Raw genomic sequence first — 22,841 nt, forward strand, 5'->3', positions numbered from 1 at the left:
TATCTTGTAACTTGATTCAATCAAGGGATTGAATCAAGGGGTTAAAGGTTTGTTGGTGAGCCAAAGGGAAAACCAACGGTGTAAGGTTTGTTGGTGAGCCAAAGGGAAAACCAACGGGGTTTAGGTTTGTTGGTGAGCCGAGGGTAAAACCAACGTGTAAGGGTTTGATTGTGAGCCCGGGAAAACAATCGGGGTTGGTTCTAGTCGGTGAGCCTGGGAAAACCGACCGAGTTCGTTGTTATCTCGCAAAACAACAAGTTGGGTTGTGAGCTTGTAAAACAACCGGCTGTAATCTGTAGGATTATAGTGGAATTCCCAAGAGGTCTTGGGGAGTGGATGTAGGTGCTGGGGTGCACCGAACCACTATATGTTTATTGTGTTTGTGATGCTTTTTGTCATTGTCTAACTTGCTTACTTAGATATATTGCTTGCTTAACTCGTATCTACGCATCCCTTAGTTGCAAGCATACTCAATTTACTTAATCAAGTCCCATTTAATAAATCATACTGTTGCTAAGTTTAAATTCCACTGTGCATCTATATAACTTAGCATAGTTAATCAAAAAGTCTTAGAAGTAGTTTAAAAGTTTTAAAAGACCCAATTCACCCCCCCCTCTTGGGTTGTATCTACTGGGCAACAAGTGGTATCAGAGCAGGTGCTCAAATATTATTTGTAGTCTTAACCGACTAGAGCCAAAGATCATGACAACTCAAATAGATAGTTTTCTAGGAGAAGGACAATCAATTGATACACCTCCACTGTTTAATGGTATAAACTACCCACATTGGAAAATACGCATGCGCATTTTCATTCAATCACAAAACTATTATCTATGGAAAATCATAATAAATGACCTTCACACACTCTCTCATATTAATGAGAAGGACTTAGCACAATTAAATGCTAATGCTATGAACATATTATATTGTGCTATTCAAGAAACAAAGTTTAATGAAATTTCTGCATGCTTATCTGCTAAGGAGATCTGGGATACTTTAGAAAATATTTATGATAAATCTCAGATTAGCTCTCATATGCTTCAATTATATACTAACAATGAGACTGCAGAAAAGGGTGATGAATCTCCCTCAGTCGAGTCGACTCCAAGAAGCTCAGAGTCGACTCCCAAGTTAGTCGAGTCGACTCCAATAAGGTCCGAGTCGACTCCGAGGCAAATCAGCTTCCTAAAGACAAAGAAGAAGAGGAAGCAAGAAGAAAGGAAGAAAGAGGTAAAGCGCAAGAAAGCCTTGACCAAGAGAAAGTCAGACAAGGAATTGAAAGTTAGGAGCAACAATGAACTACAAGAGGTAACTAACTTATGTCTTATGGTACAAGAAGATAAAGTAGAATCTGAATCTAATCTTACACCAAATGACTTACATGAAAAATATTCTTATGATGAACTTTTAAATGCTTTTCATGATGTGTATAGTGAATGTAGAAAATTAGCTAGGAAAAATAAAAATCTTAAAAAGCTAAATTTGGAAATTTCAAAAGAAAGAAATTCTATTACTGAAATACAAGACAAACTAAATTCTAAAAATAAAAGTTTAAGGTCATTTTCAGAAGAATTGATTCAGAAAAATCATAGCTTAATTAAAGAAAATCAAAACTTAAGTAAAGAAATTAATCAATTAAAATCTTTTATTAACAAATTCACCGTAAGTTCAGAACGATTAAAAATGATGTTTGAAAGCCAATATGTTGCTTGTGATAAATCAAAACTTGGCTTGATTCCTTTACTTAACAATAAATCTCTAGAGAAAAAGGTTATCAATTCATCAAGCAAACCATTAAATAAGATAAGTTATTTCAAAAATGAAAAGGATGGGAATAACAACTTTACCTATCGTTCTAGTATAATTAAATCAAATGGTAAAGTTATTACTATTAAACAGATATGGGTTCCAAAAGGAACCATATGTCCTAACTCTCAAGGACTCAAGCAAGCTTGGGTACCCAAAATGAGAAAATGAGGATGTACACATAGGTGTACCAAGATACCCATGGAACAAAAGAAACTTAAAATATACTTATGAAAAGTTATTAACAAAAATCAGTAATCCTTGCATCTCATCATTATTTTTGCTTAGTATTTGATATGAATTGCTAATAGTGATCAATTTTGTGATATAGAAAATACTTTTGGAAATATGATCAAATCACTTCATAGTGTACTTTACTCACTATTGGATAAGTTGCAAAATGATTAATTTATTAAGAATAATTCTATGAATTCTCTATATGCTTGATTGAGAGTTTTTATCCATGGCATTATTGTTTATTGATCATAGATATGATAATGTGTACTTGGTATGTTTTTAAATATATGCACTATGAATACCAAGATTAAAGAAACCATCTTTAGCATACAAAATCAACTCATGCTAGTATATACTTAATCTCAAAAGACCTTGCCATTGGCTTACTTAAATTATCTTCTTAAAGGTCAAAGTTTTGCTATGCATGCTAACTAAGGAAACAACCAAAAATCATTTCTAAATCTAAAGATGTTGTTTCCATCTCTAAGTTTTCAAAAGCTTACATTGGATTTGTCCTTGGAAAATAAACTTGAAAATATTTTCTGTATTTGCTGAATCTTGTAAAAGTGTTTCAAATGATAAAGGTTTCCTAACTGTGAAGATAAAGAGTATCATGGCACAGTGTTGAAAACCAAAATCCTGATAAAGTTTATGCAGAAATTAACTATTTCAGCACCAAGGACATCTTAAGTAAAATAGGGGTAATAGAATTCTTGAAGAAATGAAAAAGACAACTGTGTATGATAGTCATCTACTTAAATGATTTTTAAAAAGCTATCATCACTGCTTGTCATACATATGATTTCTATTAGATCTATTTTTGATGAAAACTCCTTTTGATCTTCTGAAAAATGGAAAATGAACCATTGCATATCTTTCATATTTTTCAGTCGTACATGTTATGCTTGATATGTTCTTATGAAAAATAATGCCAAATCTGATAGAGATATGTCTATCCTTGGATATCATTCATCAAGCAATGTATATAGAATATTCAATGAAAAGATTTTAGTTGCAAAAATATCAAGTCGTCTTATTCTCTATGAGACTAATGATTTACTGTCAAGATACTAAGATCAAATTATATATGGTTAATCTTTTACATATAACAATCTGAAAACTTGTTAATAATTATAACAAAATTGAGTTTTTCAGAAATGCACTTAATGAAGAAAAATTGATAACTACTAAAAGACTGAATCAAGAAAAGATGAAATAGATCTTGACTCTTGCATGATTAAAAGTAAAGATCACCACTATCATTTGCTTGACTCATGAGCTTTATATTCTGTCAAATGAATGTGTAGAATTCACTCCTATGTGGTTATTTCATTAAAAAGTATATCTATGTTAAATAACCACCATATTTAAAAATTACACATTACATATATGATAAAGCAATATGTGATTTAAAACAAGCATCAAAAGCTTGATATATAAAAGCTTAGGTAACCTTGTTGATAGAAAGTAATAGTGATAAATCTATGCATCAAAAAGAAGAATCTATGATATCTTGCTTGCTCATAGCACACATTGATGACATCATTTTTGGTTCTACTAATGAAGAGTTATATTGCAAAGTGAGTTTGAAATATGATGAATGAATTAACATCTTCTCTCAAACTCCAAATTAAGACAAACAAGAAAGGGGATCTTCATTGACCAACGTTACTCTTATAGAAGATTGGCGTGAAGAAGGTATATCTATGACCCCATCTTGTAGAAATTGTAAAGGATGAGCAAAGTAGATCTATTGTTTAAAGCTGTATTGAAGCATGATAGAATAATTATTTTATCATACAGCTAGTAGACCAGATTGTATGCTCATTATGTGACCTTGTGCAAGACTTCAATCTAACTTTAATTAATCATATTTTATTGATAACAAATACGTCATAATCTGAATTTTGATAGAAACAAACGTTTAAGATAAGTTGATTAAAACTTAGTTAACACATCTTATTGATAATTATCTTAAGCAAATAGAATCTAAACTAAATTGATTTGACCTTGATAAATCTGTCTATTGCCTCACATGCTTGTCCTTGAACTATCTTGGTTAATGAATCTATCTCTTTAGTTCAAGTGATATGTGCTTGCTTATATTTAGGCAATCTCTTGAATAAAGTGACTCAACATGCAACTATTGTCATATCTCATATTGAGTCATCTAATTAAAAAATATATATATATTGGATGAATGCTTTGTATCTTAAAGAAACTAATGACCTTCCTTCAAGAAAGAAAAATGAGAAATTTCAACTTGAAGGATATCTTCATGTAAGATACACTAAACATTCACATGCAAACAAGAGAGAGGATCTTCTTCAGCCAAAAGTTCACACATAAGAAATCTAATTTGGCTTGAAGAACATATAATGAATAGGTAATTTTAGATACCTTTCTCACAAATTAATTGAGCAAAGTCAATAACTTAAATCCTATTATGGCATGATTAAATTCTTTAATTATTAATTTTTGATATCATGTCTATATGTGTATTGACTGACTTATACTTTTAGAAATTGTTTCATGGTTTGCTCAATCTAAAATATTTCTATGGCTGTATCATAACCATGAAATACACAAGTATATGATTAAAACTCTGATTTAGAATGACTTGTGAGAAGCTACGAATTCTTGGGCATAATGAAAATAGTGTTTGCATGATATACCTCTATATGATACATTTGATTATTTCTTTATTCTGCTCTTTCAAGTAAATTACTTGAGAATAACAAAGAGAAAGAGAGATAAAGAAAAGATAATGGATATTATTCAAGAGAAGTAAAATCTAAGTAAAGGCAAATACTCCAATCTTAAGAAAAAGCAAAACAAGCATAATATATTCAGCACTTGTGTGAGCATTCTTTTGGAAGGATAAAATCCGTAATGAATTACACTTAAATAGAGGGAGAGTTTAAAGTAAATAGTTTAACCTTTCTATATTGCTTATCATAGGGATGGTGCCAATGGGGAGGCTAGTGGTAGTACCCGGCACTATTTGACCCAACTATTCGGTGTAGGGCATATTAGGGACGGCACAAGAGGGAGGCTAGTGGTAGTACCTCGTGCCCCTTCCCAACTCCACCGGATAGGGAGCAAATAGAGTATAGAGCATAAGAAAGTTATAAATGAAAAACAAAGTAAATGAAAGTAGAATTAAGTCAAATTTTTAATCACTTGAAAACACACTTTAAGGATGAAATCAGTGCAAAATTATATTTAAATAGGGGGAGTTTATTTGAAAAGAATTGATTTTGATCCTTAACATTCTTACTCTTAATATTCTAATGCATGACTTAACACATAATATATTTTGCATATGGCATGATGCTTTAAATTATGGATTCTCAATATTTTGTAATGCTTCATGCTTGGACAATTTGATTGATTGTTTGAAATACTACATAAAATTTTTGTTTGTTAAGAAAATTCAGATTTGTCATTCACAATCATCGTTAAAATGTGAAAGTTGAAATGAGAAGAGAAAGATATCTCTATTTAGGCAAAATGAATTGATCTTGATCTATCTTTCTACTTGCCTAACTTTGATACATAATATCCTAATACTTGTTAAAATATCCTCCATTTTGTATCGAAACTCAATACTAAATACAAAGATTCTGAAAGTGCTCTAATGTTATTGAAATATGTGTTTTCAATCTTAGTAATTTAAGATGAGCCACAATGTGAAAGATACATATCTCAAATTATGACTTAAAAGGCCTCTATTGAAAATCTTTATGAAATTCAGAATTTGATTTTGTATAAAAGCTTAAACTCCATATGATTACTAAATAAAATGTTAATGTAAGAAAAACATAATTTATTTTGATTGCTCCGATACGCATCCGAAACATATCTTTTCTTATCATTAAAATGTACCAATATTGGTCTAAATGATGTGTCTTTCAATGATCTTGATTGCAAGTAAATATTTTTAAAATATATGACTTTATTTTAATATTTAAAAAATTTATTGAGTTTCATGTATACATTGCTGAAAAATTGTGATTAAGAAATTGAGTTCTATAAATACATATACTTCCATGATCATCTATATGTTTTTTCTCTCCTATATCATTAAAGACTTTCATCAATAGAGTGAATGATCTAAAAGAAAGAAAGTGTAAATGCTTTTAAAAGAAACTAAGCTTCAAATGAATTACTTTTGATTAATATTTTCATACATTTTCTCTAAGATTAGGAGAAAGCATAACTTGTTCTTAAAAGATTAACAAGAGTGATTACTATAAATTGTGAATATTTCTAGATCACTCTACATTCTTGATATCATAAAGTTTCAGCTCTATTCACGTTTATCATTAAAATCTGAAATTCGACAAAAGAAAAGAAAGATTAAAGAAGAATGCATCTTTTAAGGGGGAGCTTTAGATATTCAGTATCTTATCCTAAAGTCACTTCAATTTGATGCATACCTTGCACTTTATGGATTGATTTTGATGAACCTCCTTATATTGCAAGACATGCTTTAATTACCTTGAGATGAGTTCTATAAAGGTTGTCTTATCTCAAACCTTGAGTCTTGTAAAAATAAGCTGAAACTTATAGAAAATATATTTTTGAGATTGACGATTTTATTGAACATTATCTTCAAATTTTAAAACTCTTAGATGGAATGATCAATTGAGGGGGAGAAAGAAAATTTCAGAAGGAGAGGTCTGATGGAACTTAATTGCATAAATTTATAAAGGAGAGAGAAAGAATACTAAATGAAAAGTGATCCTAATACTCTCCAATATGTATCATCTGAAATTTAAATCTGAAAACCTTTATGATACACCTTGAGGCGTGTTATTTGGTTAGTATATCTTATGCATAAATCATGAACCAAATTGCAAGTTGATCTTAAGAGCCTTTAACTTAATGACAAAGGGGGAGAATAACGTGTTGAATGGTCTTGAGTATCTCTTAGAAAATTTATTTTGAAATTCACTAATAAGTCCTAATTAGCTTGCTCTTTAGAACGTCAATTCTGTGCCAATTCATATCTTTATATATGTATCAAATTGTGCTTATTTTCTAAAGGAATAAAAGAACTTTGAAGACATTAAAAATTAATGATCCAACATGATGATATGTCTCTCAAATATATAAGTTTTGATCTTTTACTCTGAAAATTAACTAAAATTGCTCTCATGTTTGATAAAATACTTAATAGATTGGGCAAAAGGTCTTAAATGAACAAGCTTTCATACTTATTATTGAAGAGAGGTTAGATTTCCACTCGTGTTTTCTTTGAATATCATTTGTAGTATTTCTTGAATTAACCTAAGGAAGATTCCACCTACACTTGAATAGAAAACTATCTGTGGTATCAAATTAGAAAACTTCTTGAAATCACATTTAATGTGTTCTGTTCTGAAATTATCTTAATTGGCTCTGATCTGTGCTCATTAATCTGATTCCAATATTATTGCCTTGAGTTATATGATTCATATCCTTGCAATAATTTAACATTCAAATCAGAGTACAATAAGGAAAAGAAATATATGAGTATTCTGATCTTTGTGCTTAATGTTTCCCTATCTTTTGATGTTGTCAAAAAGGGGGAGAAATATCTAAGTATATGCTCATAATGCCTTTATGCTTTGAATTGAATACAAATCAGCTTAAATTGAAATATGTTGATTGTGTTAAGCTGATTAAATCTAAAGCATTATCATGAAGTATGTTTTTTTTAAATATATATGTTTTCTACTTCATGCAACTTAGCTATGTATTACTTCTAGAAAACAATATCTTTTATATTGCATATACTCCAAGTTTTGTCATCATCAAAAAGGGGGAGATTGATGACCCAAAGATTGATTCATAGATTGATTTTGATGATCACAAAACCTTGAAGTATGGATACTAATGTTTATGTTGCAAGGAGAAAGATATTTATTTTGCAAGGAACATAGCAAGTTGGAAGAACACAAGAAGGCCTCCAAAAGCTCTCAAGAAAAGTTAGAAGAAAGCTAGAAGAAAGCTACAATTTATTGGCCCAAAGTTTAAAGTTCAAAGGATTCAAATTGGAGGAGTAAAATCAAAAGAAAAATTCAAAAGAACAGTCTTCGAGTCGACTCCAGTGGAATTCGAGTCGACTCCGGAGAAGTATGAGTCGACTCCGGAGAAGTATGAGTCGACTCCTAGGAGTCACAGGCAGAAAAGTCAGAGAGCAGTTTTCGGGTCTGAGATTCGAGTCGACTCCAGTGGAACGCGAGTCGACTCCGATGGTTGGTAGGTCGACTCCGAAGAAAGCAAGAGTCGACTCTCAGCGGAACACAAGGGAAAACTCAGAGAAGCAGTTTTTGGACACTGAGATTCGAGTCGACTCCCACAAAGTCCGAGTCGACTCCAAAGACAGCGCAACCCCAAGACAGAAGACGGTATTTTCGTCTCTGAGAGGCGAGTCGACTCCAAGACAAGTCGAGTCGACTCCAAGGCAGCGCGGCTCCAAAATACAGAGGATCAGTTTTCCGACTCTGAGATTCGAGTCGACTCCCAGACAGCTCGAGTCGACTCCAAGGCAGCACTACACTAAGATGGCAGAAGACCAACTTTCGAAAACTGAGAGCCGAGTCGACTCCAAGGAAGTTCGAGTCGACTCCAAGACTGGACGAGCCAAAAGACAGAGGATCGGGAGTTCGGACTCTGGGATTCGAGTCGACTCCCAGGATAGTCGAGTCGACTCGAGTGGACAAAATTCAAATTTGGAACAGTTGCCGAGTCGACTCCGGAAAAGCTTGAGTCGACTCCCGCTACAGCCGAGTCGACTCCTGATCGCGCGAGTCGACTCCGATCCCAACGGTAATATTGTCAGGAGGTGCAGACTGGTTCCAACGGCTATATTTTTGTCTCTAACGGCTATATTCTTGTTTCCACTCCATCTAAAGCTATAAAAACAAGAAGAGAGCTAGGGGAGAACTCATGGAAGTGGGAGAGATCATCTAGGAAAGAGATCTCAAAGAGATTACAAAGGAAATCTCCCATAAGCACACAAGGGCCATCCAAAGCGAAATAGAGAGAAGAAGAGCATCCAAGAGAATCCCAAAGCTTCCTCTCCATCCGTGTGCTGCCTCAGTGATCCTCTACCTCGTGCCAAATCAGAAGAGGGTCAAGTAAAGAAGAAGCCGAGCTCCTCCATCTTCAAAACTCGTTTGAGGGCTTCTCTTTACTCTATTTGTTTATATTGTTATATTTGCTTGCTTAAGAAGCTTTGATTTGTTTTTATTCTTTGTTTTAATATCTTGTAACTTGATTCAATCAAGGGATTGAATCAAGGGGTTAAAGGTTTGTTGGTGAGCCAAAGGGAAAACCAACGGTGTAAGGTTTGTTGGTGAGCCAAAGGGAAAACCAACGGGGTTTAGGTTTGTTGGTGAGCCGAGGGTAAAACCAACGTGTAAGGGTTTGATTGTGAGCCCGGGAAAACAATCGGGGTTGGTTCTAGTCGGTGAGCCTGGGAAAACCGACCGAGTTCGTTGTTATCTCGCAAAACAACAAGTTGGGTTGTGAGCTTGTAAAACAACCGGCTGTAATCTGTAGGATTATAGTGGAATTCCCAAGAGGTCTTGGGGAGTGGATGTAGGTGCTGGGGTGCACCGAACCACTATATGTTTATTGTGTTTGTGATGCTTTTTGTCATTGTCTAACTTGCTTACTTAGATATATTGCTTGCTTAACTCGTATCTACGCATCCCTTAGTTGCAAGCATACTCAATTTACTTAATCAAGTCCCATTTAATAAATCATACTGTTGCTAAGTTTAAATTCCACTGTGCATCTATATAACTTAGCATAGTTAATCAAAAAGTCTTAGAAGTAGTTTAAAAGTTTTAAAAGACCCAATTCACCCCCCCCTCTTGGGTTGTATCTACTGGGCAACATATAACAATCTGAAAAACTTGTTAATAATTAGAACCAAAATTGGATTTTTCAGATATGCACTTAATGAAGAAAAATTGATAACTACTAAAAGACTAAATCAAGAAAAGATAGATCTTGATAAGATTTTTGCATGATTAGAAGTAAAGATCACCATTATTATTTGTTTGCTTCATGAGCTTTATAATCTGTCAAATGAATGTGTAGAATTCACTCCTATGTGGTTATTTCATTAAAAAAAAGGAGATCTATGTAAAATAACCACCATATTTAAAGATTACACATTACATATATGATAAAGCAATATGTGATTTGGAACAAGCATCAAAAGCATGATAGAATAATTATTTTATCATATACCTAATAGACCAGATTGTGTGATCATTATGTGCCCTTGTGCAAGACTTCAATCTAACTCTAATGAATCATAATTTATTGATAACAAATGAATCATAATCTGAATTTTGATAGAAACAATTGTTTAAGGCAATTTGATCAAAACTTAGCTAGCATGCCTTATTGACAATTATCTTAAGCAAATAGAATCTAAGCTAAATTGATGTTGAAAATAAGAAATTGATTTGATCTTGATAAATCATTCTATTGTCTCACATGCTTGTACTTGAACCATATTGGTTAATGAAACCATCTCTTTAGTTCAAGTGATATGTGCTTGCTTATACTTAGGGAATCTCTTGAGTAAAGTGACTCAACATTCAACTAGTATCATATCTTATATCGAGTCATCTAGTTAAAAATATGGTGGATGAATGTTTTGTATCTTGAAGAAACTAATAACTTTCTTTCAAGGAAGAAAAGGAGCTTGCAGGATCCTTGAGCAAGAAAATGAGAGATTTCAACTTGAAGGATATCTCCACGTAAGATACAATAAACATTCTCATGCAAACAAGAGAGAGGACCTTCTTCAGCCAAAAGTTCATACATAAGAAATCTAGTAGGTATTTGACTGAAGAATGCAGAATGGATTGGTAATTCTAGATACCTCTCTCATAAATTAATTGAGCAAAGTCAATAACTTAAATCTTAGTATGGCATGGTTAAAATCTTTAATTATTAATTCCTTGATATCATGTCTATATATATGTATTGATTGACTTATGCTTTTAGAAATTGTTTCATGGTTTGCCCAAACTAAAATATATCTTTGCCTATGTCATAACCATGAACTACACAAGTTTATGCTTAAAATTTTTGATTTAAAATGACTTGTGAGAAGCTATGAATTCTTGAGCATAATGAAAATGTTGTTTGCATGATATACCTCTATATGATACATTTGATTATTTCTTTATTCTGCTCTTTCAAGTAAATTACTTGAGAATAACAAAGAGAAAGAGAGATAAAGAAAAGATAATGGATATTATTCAAGAGAAGTAAAATCTAAGTAAAGGCAAATACTCCAATCTTAAGAAAAAGCAAAACAAGCATAATATATTCAGCACTTGTGTGAGCATTCTTTTGGAAGGATAAAATCCGTAATGAATTACACTTAAATAGAGGGAGAGTTTAAAGTAAATAGTTTAACCTTTCTATATTGCTTATCATAGGGATGGTGCCAATGGGGAGGCTAGTGGTAGTACCCGGCACTATTTGACCCAACTATTCGGTGTAGGGCATATTAGGGACGGCACAAGAGGGAGGCTAGTGGTAGTACCTCGTGCCCCTTCCCAACTCCACCGGATAGGGAGCAAATAGAGTATAGAGCATAAGAAAGTAAAAATGAAAGACAAAGTTAATAAAAGTATATAAGAAGAATCAAGTCAATTTTTTAAACACTTGAAAACATACTTTAAGGATGAACTCAGTGCAAGATTATATATAAATAGGGGGAGTTTATTTGAAAAGAATTGATTTTGATCCTTGACATTCTTGTACTTAGTATTTTAATGCATGACTTAACACATGGTATATTTTGCATATGGTATGATGTCTTGATTTATTGATTCTCAATGTTTTGTAATGCTTCATCCTTGGACAATTTGTTTGAATGTTTGAATTGCTACATAACATCTTTTGTTTGGTTCTATTGAAAAGAAATTTCAGATTTGTCATTCATAATCATCTCTAAAATCTGAAAGTCGAATAAAATTGTAGAAAGGAGAAGAGAAGAGTATCTCTATTTAGGAAAAATAAATTGATTTTGATCTATCTTTCTAATTGCCTAACTTTGATACATAATGTTCTAATACTTGTTAAAATATCCTTATTTTGTAATAATTTAAGATGAGCCACAATGTGAAAGATACATATCTCAAACTATGACTTAAAAAGCCTCTATTGAAAATCTTTATGAAATTCAGAATATGATTTTGTATAAAAGTTTAAACTCCATATGATTACTAAATAAAATGTTAATGTAAGAAAAACAGAATTTATTTTGATCGCTCCGATACACTTCCGAAACATATCATTTCTTATCTTCAAAGTGTACTCATATTGGTCTAAATGGTGTGTCTTTCAATGATCTTGATTACAAGCAAATATTTTTAAATATATGACTTTATTTTAATATTTAAAATTTTATTGAGCTTCATGTGTACATAGCTGAAAAACTGTGATTAAGAAATTGAAGTTTATAAAATATATACCTCAATGATCATCTATATGTTTTTCCCTCCTACATTATAAAAGACTTCCATTAATATAGTGAATGATCTTAAAGCCTAGAAATATTTCACCTCACTCAAATGAGTCTAAAAGAAAGAAAATGTAAATGGTTTTGAAAGAAACTGAGCTTCAAATGAATCATTTTTGATTAATATTTCAGTACATTTTCTCAAAGTTGAAGAGGAAGCATACCTTGTTCTTAAAGGATTAGAAAGAGTAATTGCTACAAATTTTGAATAATACTAGATTACTCTACATTCTCGATGTCATAGAATTTCAGTGTTATTCACGTTTATCACTATAATCTGAAATTCAACAATTTAAAATGATTAAAGAAGAATGCATCTTTTGAGGGGGAGCTTTAGATATTCAGTATCCTATCCCAAAGACACTTTATTTTGATGCATGCTTTGAACTTTATGGATTGATTTTGATGAACCTCCTTATATTGCAAGACATGCTTTAATTACCTTGAGATGAGTTCTATAAAGGTTGTCTTATCTCAAACCTTGAGTCTTATGAAAATAAGCTGAAACTTATAGAAAATATATTTTTGAGATTGACAATTTTGTTGAACATTATCTTAGGATTCTAAACTCTTAAATGGAATGATCAATTGAGGGGGAGAAAGAAAATTTCAGAAGGAGAGGTCTTATGGAACTTAATTACATGAATCTATAGGAGAGGGAAAGAATACTAAATGAAAAGTGATCCTAATACTCTCCAATATGTATCATCTGAAATTTAAATCTGAAAATCTTTATGATACACCTTGAGGCGTGTTATTTGGTTAGTATATCTTATGCATCACTCATGAACCAAATTACAAATCTTGAGAGCCTCTAACTTAATGAAAAAGGGGGAGAATAACGTGTAATTGACTTGAACTTTAGAACTTAAATTGTGTGCCAATTCATATTGTTATGTATCAAATTGTGCTTACTTTCTACAGAGATAAAAGAAAGTCTCTAAAGAAATCATGTTGCATGATTTCATATTTTGGTGTTTGTGCCCCAATGATCTTATTATCATTAAAGAACTTTGAAGTTATTAAGACTTAATGATCCAACATGATGATGTGTCTTTTACATATATAGGTTTTGACCTGTTACTCTGAAAATTAATTAAATTGCTCTCCTGTTGATAAAACACTTAATAGATTGGGCAAAAGATCTTAAATGAACAAGCTTTCATACTTATTATTGAAGAGATGTTAGACTTCCATTCGTGCTTTTCATTGAATATCATTTGTGGTACTTCTTGAATTAACCTAAGAGAGATTCCACCCACACTTGATTAGAAAACTATCTGTGGTATCAAATTAGAAAACTTCTTGAAATCACATTCAATGTGTTCTGCTCTGAAATTATCTTAATTGGCTCTGATCTGTGCTCACTAATCTGATTCCAATATTATTGCCTTGAGTTATATGATTCATATTCTTGCAATAATTCAACATTCAAATCAGAGTACAATAAGGAAAAGAAATATTTGTGCTTAATGTTTCCCTATTTTTTTTGATGTTGTCAAAAAGGGGGAGAAATATTTAAGTATATGCTTATAATGCTTTTTGTATTGAGTACAAATCAGCTTAAATTGATTGTGTTAAGCTGATTGAATCTAAAGCAGTATCATGAAGTATGTTTCAAATATATATGTTTTCTACTTCATGCAACTTAGCTATGTATTACTTCTAGAAAACAATATCTTTTATATTGCATATACTCCAAGTTTTGTCATCATCAAAAAGGGGGAGATTGATGACCCAAAGATTGATTCATAGATTGATTTTGATGATCACAAAACCTTGAAGTATAGATACTAATGTTTATGTTGCAAGGAGAAAGATATTTATGTTGCAAGGAACATAGCAAGTTGGAAGAACACAAGAAGGCCTCTAAAAGCACTCAAGAAAAGTTGGAAGAAAGCTACAAGTTATTGGCCCAAGTCTCAAGTTCAAAAGATTCAAATTGGAGGAGCAAATTCAAGGAAAATTTAAAAGAATAGTCTTCGAGTCGACTCCTGAGGAATTCGAGTCGACTCCAATGCTTGGCGAGTCAACTCGAGAGTAGAACGAGTCGACTCCAGGGTGTAAAAGGCAGAAAAGTCAGAGAGGGATTTTCGACCCTGAGATTCGAGTCGACTCCTGAGGAATGCGAGTCGACTCCAATGGTTGTCGGGTCGACTCCAAAGAAAGCGAGAGTCGACTCTCAGTGGTACACAAGGGAAAACTCAGAGAAGCAGTTTTTGGACACTGAGATTCGAGTCGACTCCCACAAAGTCCGAGTCGACTCCAAAGACAGCGCAACCCCAAGACAGAAGACGGTATTTTCGTCTCTGAGAGGCGAGTCGACTCCAAGACAAGTCGAGTCGACTCCAAGGCAGCGCGGCTCCAAAATACAGAGGATCAGTTTTCCGACTCTGAGATTCGAGTCGACTCCCAGACAGCTCGAGTCGACTCCAAGGCAGCGCTACACTAAGATGGCAGAAGACCAACTTTCGGAAACTGAGAGCCGAGTCGACTCCAAGGAAGTTCGAGTCGACTCCAAGACTGGATGAGCCAAAAGACAGAGAATCGGGAGTTCGGGCTCTGAGATTCGAGTCGACTCCCAGGACAGTCGAGTCGACTCGAGTGGACAAAATTCAAATTTGGATCCACGGACTACAGAGGATGAGCCGACTCCAAAATTGCCAGGTCAGCGCCAGAAGTTGGCGAGTCGACTCCGGGTTAAGTCGAGTCGACTCCCAGTCAAGACGGCAACTTTAATTCAAACTTGGAACAGTTGCCGAGTCGACTCCGGAAAAGCTCGAGTCGACTCCTGCTACAGCCGAGCCGACTCCTGATCGCGCGAGTCGACTCCAAACCCAACGGTCATATTGTCAGGAGCTGCAGACTGGTTCCAACGGCTCTATTTTTGGCTCTAACGGCTATATTCTTGTTTCCACGTTATCAAAAGCTATAAAAACAAGAAGAGAGCTAGGAGAGAACTGATGGAAGTGGGAGAAAACATTTAGGAAAGAGATTACAAGGAAAATCTCCCATAAGCACAAAAAGGGCCATCCAAAGAGAAATAGAGAGAAGAAGAGCTTCCAAGTGAATCCCAAAGCTTCCTCTCCATCAGTGTGCTGCCTCGGTGATCCTCTACTTCGTGCCAAATCAGAAGAGGGTCAAGTAAAGAAGAAGTCGAGCTCCTCCATCTTCAAAACTCGTTTGAGGGCTTCTCTTTACTCTGTTTGTTTATATTGTTATATTTGCTTGTTTAAGAAGCTTTGATTTGTTTTAAACTTTGTTTTATTATCTTATAACTTGATTCAATCACGGGATTGAATCAAGGGGTTAAGGTTTGTTGGTGAGCCAAAGGGAAAACCAACTGTGCAAGGTTTGTTGGTGAGCCAAAGGGAAAACCAACTGTGTAAGGTTTGTTGGTGAGCCAAAGGGAAAACCAACTGTGTTAGGTTTGTTGGTGAGCCGAGGGTAAAACCAACGAGTAGGGTTCGATTGTGATCCCGGAAAAACAATCGGAGTGGTTCTAGTCGGTGAGCCTGGAAAAACCGACCGAGTTCGTTGTGCGCTCGTAAAACAACAAGTTGGGTTGTGAGCTTGTAAAACAACCGACTGTAATCTGTAGGATTATAGTGAAATTCCCAAGAAGTCTTGGGGAGTGGATGTAGGTGCTGGGGTGCACCGAACCACTATATGTTTGCTGTGTTTGTAATGCTCTTTGTCATTATCTAACTCACACACTTACTCACTTAGATAAATTGCTTGCTTAACTATTATCCGCGAATTCTTTAGTTGCAAGCATACTCAATCAAGTCACATTCTATACATCAAACTGTCGCTAAGTTTAACTTTCACTGCGCATATATACAACTTAGCATAATTAATCAAAAAGTGCTAGAAGTAGCTTAAAAGTTTTAAAAGACCCAATTCACCCCCCCTCTTGGGTTGTATCTACTGGGCAACAATTAGTGCTGGTATGATCGCACCCATGACATGCCCATCGAAACTCCCTTTTATGACAAAGCAGCAGACCTCGACGGCCCGAGACATTCGCGCCGCCGGGGCCGTTCTGGCGTAGGATTCAACGCGCTATTCCCGCTATGCGGCATGGCACCGCCAGTCTCCGGACTCAGTTTATTTTCGGGGGAAAAAAATTATCCGAAGAGGAAAAGCCAAAAGCCGAAAAATTAAAAATAAATATTATCAAAAAATAAAAAAGTGGAGAAAAAAATAAAAAGGGTGCAACACGAGGACTTCCCAGGGGGTCACCCATCCTAGTACTACTCTCGCCCAAGCACGCTTAACTGCGGAGTTCTGATGGGATCCGGTGCATTAGTGCTGGTATGATCGCACCCATGACATGCCCTTCGAAACTCCCTTTTATGACAAAGCAGCAGACCTCGACGGCCCGAGACATTCGCGCTGCCGGGGCCGTTCTGGCGTAGGATTCAACGCGCTGTTCCGCTATGCGGCATGGCACCGCAAGTCTCCGGACTCAGTTTATTTTCGGGGGAAAAAAATTATCCGAAGAGGAAAAGCCAAAAGCCGAAAAATTAAAAATAAATATTATCAAAAAATAAAAAAGCGGGCAAAAAATAAAAGGGGTGCAACACGAGGACTTCCCAGGGGGTCACCCATCCTAGTACTACTCTCGCCCAAGCACGCTTAACTGCGGAGTTCTGATGGGATCCGGTGCATTAGTGCTGGTATGATCGCACCCATGACATGCCCATCGAAACACCCTTTTATGACAAAGCAGCAGACCTCGACGGCCCGAGACATTCGCGCTGCCGGGGCCGTTCTGGCGTAGGATTCAATGCGCTGTTCCGCTATGCGGCATGGCACCGCGAGTCTCCGGACTCAGTTTATTTTCGAGGGAAAAAAATTATCCGAAGAGGAAAAGCCAAAAGCCAAAAAATTAAAAATAAATGTTATCAAAAAAGAAAAAAGCGGGCAAAAAATAAAAGGGGTGCAACACGAGGACTTCCCAGGGGGTCACCCATCCTAGTACTACTCTCGCCCAAGCACGCTTAACTGCGGAGTTCTGATGGGATCCGGTGCATTAGTGCTGGTATGATCGCACCCATGATATGCCCTTCGAAACTCCCTTTTATGACAAAGCAGCAGACCTCGACGGCCCGAGACATTCGCGCTGCCGGGGCCGTTCTGGCGTAGGATTCAACGCGCTGGTCCCGCTATGCGGCATGGCACCGCCAGTCTCCGGACCCAGTTTATTGTCGGGGGAAAAAAATTATCCGAAGAGGAAAAGCCAAAAGCCAAAAAATTAAAAATAAATATTATCAAAAAATAAAAAAGCGGGCAAAAAATAAAAAGGGTGCAACATGAGGACTTCCCAGGGGGTCACCCATCCTAGTACTACTCTCGCCCAAGCACGCTTAACTGCGGAGTTCTGATAGGATCCGGTGCATTAGTGCTGGTATGATCGCACCCAAGACATGCCCTTCGAAACTCCCTTTTATGACAAAGTAGCAGACCTCGACGGCCCGAGACATTCGCGCTGCCGGGGCCGTTCTGGCGTAGGATTCAACACGCCGTTCCGCTATGCGGCATGGCACCGCCAGTCTCTGGACTCAGTTTATTTTCGGGGGAAAAAAATTATCCGAAGAGGAAAAGCCAAAAGCCGAAAAATAAAAAATAAATGTTATCAAAAAATAAAAAAGCGGGCAATAAATAAAAGGGGTGCAACACGAGGACTTCCCAGGGGGTCACCCATCCTAGTACTACTCTCGCCCAAGCACGCTTAACTGCGGAGTTCTGATGGGATCCGGTGCATTAGTGCTGGTATGATCGCACCCATGACATGCCCTTCGAAACTCCCTTTTATGACAAAGCAGCAGACCTCGACGGCCCGAGACATTCGCGCTGCCGGGGCCGTTCTGGCGTAGGATTCAACGCGCTGTTCCGCTATGCGGCATGGCACCGCCAGTCTCCGGACTCAGTTTATTTTCGGGGGAAAAAAATTATCCGAAGAGGAAAAGCCAAAAGCCGAAAAATAAAAAATAAATGTTATCAAAAAATAAAAAAGCGGGCAAAAAATAAAAGGGGTGCAACACGAGGACTTCCCAGGGGGTCACCCATCCTAGTACTACTCTCGCCCAAGCACTCTTAACTGCGGAGTTCTGATGGGATCCGGTGCATTAGTGCTGGTATGATCGCACCCATGACATGCCCTTCGAAACTCCCTTTTATGACAAAGCAGCAGACCTCGACGGCCCGAGACATTCGCGCTGCCGGGGCCGTTCTGTCGTAGGATTCAACGCGCTGTTCCGCTATGCGGCATGGCACCGCCAGTCTCCGGACTCAGTTTATTTTCGGGGGGAAAAAATTATCCGAAGAGGAAAAGCCAAAAGCCAAAAAATTAAAAATAAATATTATCAAAAAATAAAAAAGCGGGCAAAAAATAAAAAGGGTGCAATACGAGGACTTCCCAGGGGGTCACCCATCCTAGTACTTCTCTCGCCCAAGCACGCCTAACTACGGAGTTATGATGGGATCCGGTGCATTAGTGCTGGTATGATCGCACCCATGACATGCCCTTCGAAACTCCCTTTTATGACAAAGCAGCAGACCGCGACGGCCCGAGACATTCGCGCTGCCGGGGCCGTTCTGGCGTAGGATTCAACGCGCTGTTCCGCTATGCGGCATGGCACCGCGAGTCTCCGGACTCAGTTTATTTTCGGGGGAAAAAAATTATCCGAAGAGGAAAAGCCAAAAGCCGAAAAATTAAAAATAAATATTATCAAAAAATAAAAAAGCGGGCAAAAAATAAAAGGGGTGCAACACGAGGACTTCCCAGGGGGTCACCCATCCTAGTACTACTCTCGCCCAAGCACGCTTAACTGCGGAGTTCTGATGGGATCCGGTGCATTAGTGCTGGTATGATCGCACCCATGACATGCCCATCGAAACTCCCTTTTATGACAAAGCAGCAGACCTCGACGGCCCGAGACATTCGCGCCGCCGGGGCCGTTCTGGCGTAGGATTCAACGCGCTATTCCCGCTATGCGGCATGGCACCGCCAGTCTCCGGACTCAGTTTATTTTCGGGGGAAAAAAATAATCCGAAGAGGAAAAGCCAAAAGCCGAAAAATTAAAAATAAATATTATCAAAAAATAAAAAAGTGGAGAAAAAAATAAAAAGGGTGCAACACGAGGACTTCCCAGGGGGTCACCCATCCTAGTACTACTCTCGCCCAAGCACGCTTAACTGCGGAGTTCTGATGGGATCCGGTGCATTAGTGCTGGTATGATCGCACCCATGACATGCCCTTCGAAACTCCCTTTTATGACAAAGCAGCAGACCTCGACGGCCCGAGACATTCGCGCTGCCGGGGCCGTTCTGGCGTAGGATTCAACGCGCTGTTCCGCTATGCGGCATGGCACCGCGAGTCTCCGGACTCAGTTTATTTTCGGGGGAAAAAAATTATCCGAAGAGGAAAAGCCAAAAGCCAAAAAATTAAAAATAAATATTATCAAAAAATAAAAAAGCGGGCAAAAAATAAAAGGGGTGCAACACGAGGACTTCCCAGGGGGTCACCCATCCTAGTACTACTCTCGCCCAAGCACGCTTAACTGCGGATTTCTGATGGGATCCGGTGCATTAGTGCTGGTATGATCGCACCCATGACATGCCCATCGAAACTCCCTTTTATGACAAAGCAGCAGACCTCGACGGCCCGAGACATTCGCGCCGCCGGGGCCGTTCTGGCGTAGGATTCAACGCGCTATTCCCGCTATGCGGCATGGCACCGCCAGTCTCCGGACTCAGTTTATTTTCGGGGGAAAAAAATTATCCGAAGAGGAAAAGCCAAAAGCCGAAAAATTAAAAATAAATATTATCAAAAAATAAAAAAGTGGAGAAAAAAATAAAAAGGGTGCAACACGAGGACTTCCCAGGGGGTCACCCATCCTAGTACTACTCTCGCCCAAGCACGCTTAACTGCGGAGTTCTGATGGGATCCGGTGCATTAGTGCTGGTATGATCGCACCCATGACATGCCCTTCGAAACTCCCTTATATGACAAAGCAGCAGACCTCGACGGCCCGAGACATTCGCGCTGCCGGGGCCGTTCTGGCGTAGGATTCAACGCGCTGTTCCGCTATGCGGCATGGCACCGCGAGTCTCCGGACTCAGTTTATTTTCGGGGGAAAAAAATTATCCGAAGAGGAAAAGCCAAAAGCCAAAAAATTAAAAATAAATATTATCAAAAAATAAAAAAGCGGGCAAAAAATAAAAGGGGTGCAACACGAGGACTTCCCAGGGGGTCACCCATCCTAGTACTACTCTCGCCCAAGCACGCTTAACTGCGGATTTCTGATGGGATCCGGTGCATTAGTGCTGGTATGATCGCACCCATGACATGCCCATCGAAACTCCCTTTTATGACAAAGCAGCAGACCTCGACGGCCCGAGACATTCGCGCCGCCGGGGCCGTTCTGGCGTAGGATTCAACGCGCTATTCCCGCTATGCGGCATGGCACCGCCAGTCTCCGGACTCAGTTTATTTTCGGGGGAAAAAAATTATCCGAAGAGGAAAAGCCAAAAGCCGAAAAATTAAAAATAAATATTATCAAAAAATAAAAAAGTGGAGAAAAAAATAAAAAGGGTGCAACACGAGGACTTCCCAGGGGGTCACCCATCCTAGTACTACTCTCGCCCAAGCACGCTTAACTGCGGAGTTCTGATGGGATCCGGTGCATTAGTGCTGGTATGATCGCACCCATGACATGCCCTTCGAAACTCCCTTTTATGACAAAGCAGCAGACCTCGACGGCCCGAGACATTCGCGCTGCCGGGGCCGTTCTGGCGTAGGATTCAACGCGCTGTTCCGCTATGCGGCATGGCACCGCAAGTCTCCGGACTCAGTTTATTTTCGGGGGAAAAAAATTATCCGAAGAGGAAAAGCCAAAAGCCGAAAAATTAAAAATAAATATTATCAAAAAATAAAAAAGCGGGCAAAAAATAAAAGGGGTGCAACACGAGGACTTCCCAGGGGGTCACCCATCCTAGTACTACTCTCGCCCAAGCACGCTTAACTGCGGAGTTCTGATGGGATCCGGTGCATTAGTGCTGGTATGATCGCACCCATGACATGCCCATCGAAACACCCTTTTATGACAAAGCAGCAGACCTCGACGGCCCGAGACATTCGCGCTGCCGGGGCCGTTCTGGCGTAGGATTCAATGCGCTGTTCCGCTATGCGACATGGCACCGCGAGTCTCCGGACTCAGTTTATTTTCGGGGGAAAAAAATTATCCGAAGAGGAAAAGCCAAAAGCCAAAAAATTAAAAATAAATATTATCAAAAAATAAAAAAGCGGGCAAAAAATAAAAGGGGTGCAACACGAGGACTTCCCAGGGGGTCACCCATCCTAGTACTACTCTCGCCCAAGCACGCTTAACTGCGGAGTTCTGATGGGATCCGGTGCATTAGTGCTGGTATGATCGCACCCATGACATGCCCATCGAAACACCCTTTTATGACAAAGCAGCAGACCTCGACGGCCCGAGACATTCGCGCTGCCGGGGCCGTTCTGGCGTAGGATTCAACGCGCTGTTCCGCTATGCGGCATGGCACCGCGAGTCTCCGGACTCAGTTTATTTTCGGGGGAAAAAAATTATCCGAAGAGGAAAAGCCAAAAGCCAAAAAATTAAAAATAAATATTATCAAAAAATAAAAAAGCGGGCAAAAAATAAAAGGGGTGCAACACGAGGACTTCCCAGGGGGTCACCCATCCTAGTACTACTCTCGCCCAAGCACGCTTAACTGCGGATTTCTGATGGGATCCGGTGCATTAGTGCTGGTATGATCGCACCCATGACATGCCCATCGAAACTCCCTTTTATGACAAAGCAGCAGACCTCGATGGCCCGAGACATTCGCGCCGCCGGGGCCGTTCTGGCGTAGGATTCAACGCGCTATTCCCGCTATGCGGCATGGCACCGCCAGTCTCCGGACTCAGTTTATTTTCGGGGGAAAAAAATTATCCGAAGAGGAAAAGCCAAAAGCCGAAAAATTAAAAATAAATATTATCAAAAAATAAAAAAGTGGAGAAAAAAATAAAAAGGGTGCAACACGAGGACTTCCCAGGGGGTCACCCATCCTAGTACTACTCTCGCCCAAGCACGCTTAACTGCGGAGTTCTGATGGGATCCGGTGCATTAGTGCTGGTATGATCGCACCCATGACATGCCCTTCGAAACTCCCTTTTATGACAAAGCAGCAGACCTCGACGGCCCGAGACATTCGCGCT

The 22,841-nt window shown here is 38.0% G+C and overlaps 16 non-coding genes and 1 pseudogene across 16 annotated transcripts; all 17 read right to left on the bottom strand.

Moving 5' to 3' along the window:
- Positions 1-16,804: 16,804 nt before the first annotated feature.
- On the bottom strand, positions 16,805-16,923 carry LOC149763817 (5S ribosomal RNA). Its single transcript, XR_016412275.1, has one exon. It is a non-coding gene; the product is annotated as a 5S ribosomal RNA (ribosomal RNA).
- Positions 16,924-17,169: 246 nt separating this feature from the next.
- Positions 17,170-17,288, bottom strand: LOC149763818 (5S ribosomal RNA). Its single transcript, XR_016410974.1, has one exon. It is a non-coding gene; the product is annotated as a 5S ribosomal RNA (ribosomal RNA).
- A 246-nt stretch (positions 17,289-17,534) lies between these two features.
- Positions 17,535-17,653, bottom strand: LOC149763819 (5S ribosomal RNA). The gene has a single exon (XR_016410975.1). It is a non-coding gene; the product is annotated as a 5S ribosomal RNA (ribosomal RNA).
- Positions 17,654-17,900: 247 nt separating this feature from the next.
- Positions 17,901-18,019, bottom strand: LOC149763820 (5S ribosomal RNA). Its single transcript, XR_016407485.1, has one exon. It is a non-coding gene; the product is annotated as a 5S ribosomal RNA (ribosomal RNA).
- Positions 18,020-18,265: 246 nt separating this feature from the next.
- On the bottom strand, positions 18,266-18,384 carry LOC149763821 (5S ribosomal RNA). The gene has a single exon (XR_016410976.1). It is a non-coding gene; the product is annotated as a 5S ribosomal RNA (ribosomal RNA).
- Positions 18,385-18,630: 246 nt separating this feature from the next.
- LOC149763822 (5S ribosomal RNA) lies at positions 18,631-18,749 on the bottom strand. Its single transcript, XR_016406789.1, has one exon. It is a non-coding gene; the product is annotated as a 5S ribosomal RNA (ribosomal RNA).
- A 246-nt stretch (positions 18,750-18,995) lies between these two features.
- LOC149763823 (5S ribosomal RNA) lies at positions 18,996-19,114 on the bottom strand (annotated as a pseudogene).
- Positions 19,115-19,360: 246 nt separating this feature from the next.
- Positions 19,361-19,479, bottom strand: LOC149763824 (5S ribosomal RNA). Its single transcript, XR_016410977.1, has one exon. It is a non-coding gene; the product is annotated as a 5S ribosomal RNA (ribosomal RNA).
- Positions 19,480-19,727: 248 nt separating this feature from the next.
- Positions 19,728-19,846, bottom strand: LOC149763825 (5S ribosomal RNA). The gene has a single exon (XR_016412276.1). It is a non-coding gene; the product is annotated as a 5S ribosomal RNA (ribosomal RNA).
- Positions 19,847-20,092: 246 nt separating this feature from the next.
- On the bottom strand, positions 20,093-20,211 carry LOC149763826 (5S ribosomal RNA). The gene has a single exon (XR_016403719.1). It is a non-coding gene; the product is annotated as a 5S ribosomal RNA (ribosomal RNA).
- Positions 20,212-20,459: 248 nt separating this feature from the next.
- LOC149763827 (5S ribosomal RNA) lies at positions 20,460-20,578 on the bottom strand. The gene has a single exon (XR_016412277.1). It is a non-coding gene; the product is annotated as a 5S ribosomal RNA (ribosomal RNA).
- A 246-nt stretch (positions 20,579-20,824) lies between these two features.
- On the bottom strand, positions 20,825-20,943 carry LOC149763828 (5S ribosomal RNA). Its single transcript, XR_016403720.1, has one exon. It is a non-coding gene; the product is annotated as a 5S ribosomal RNA (ribosomal RNA).
- Positions 20,944-21,191: 248 nt separating this feature from the next.
- Positions 21,192-21,310, bottom strand: LOC149763829 (5S ribosomal RNA). The gene has a single exon (XR_016412278.1). It is a non-coding gene; the product is annotated as a 5S ribosomal RNA (ribosomal RNA).
- A 246-nt stretch (positions 21,311-21,556) lies between these two features.
- LOC149763830 (5S ribosomal RNA) lies at positions 21,557-21,675 on the bottom strand. The gene has a single exon (XR_016410978.1). It is a non-coding gene; the product is annotated as a 5S ribosomal RNA (ribosomal RNA).
- A 246-nt stretch (positions 21,676-21,921) lies between these two features.
- Positions 21,922-22,040, bottom strand: LOC149763831 (5S ribosomal RNA). Its single transcript, XR_016410979.1, has one exon. It is a non-coding gene; the product is annotated as a 5S ribosomal RNA (ribosomal RNA).
- Positions 22,041-22,286: 246 nt separating this feature from the next.
- Positions 22,287-22,405, bottom strand: LOC149763832 (5S ribosomal RNA). Its single transcript, XR_016403722.1, has one exon. It is a non-coding gene; the product is annotated as a 5S ribosomal RNA (ribosomal RNA).
- Positions 22,406-22,653: 248 nt separating this feature from the next.
- LOC149763833 (5S ribosomal RNA) lies at positions 22,654-22,772 on the bottom strand. Its single transcript, XR_016412279.1, has one exon. It is a non-coding gene; the product is annotated as a 5S ribosomal RNA (ribosomal RNA).
- Positions 22,773-22,841: the final 69 nt, after the last annotated feature.

This window comes from Phoenix dactylifera, chromosome 4 (genome assembly GCF_051530095.1).
Source record: "Phoenix dactylifera cultivar Ajwa chromosome 4, Ajwa_hap1_PhDact_Kaust_v1.1, whole genome shotgun sequence".
NCBI classification, from domain to species: Eukaryota; Viridiplantae; Streptophyta; class Magnoliopsida; order Arecales; family Arecaceae; genus Phoenix; species Phoenix dactylifera.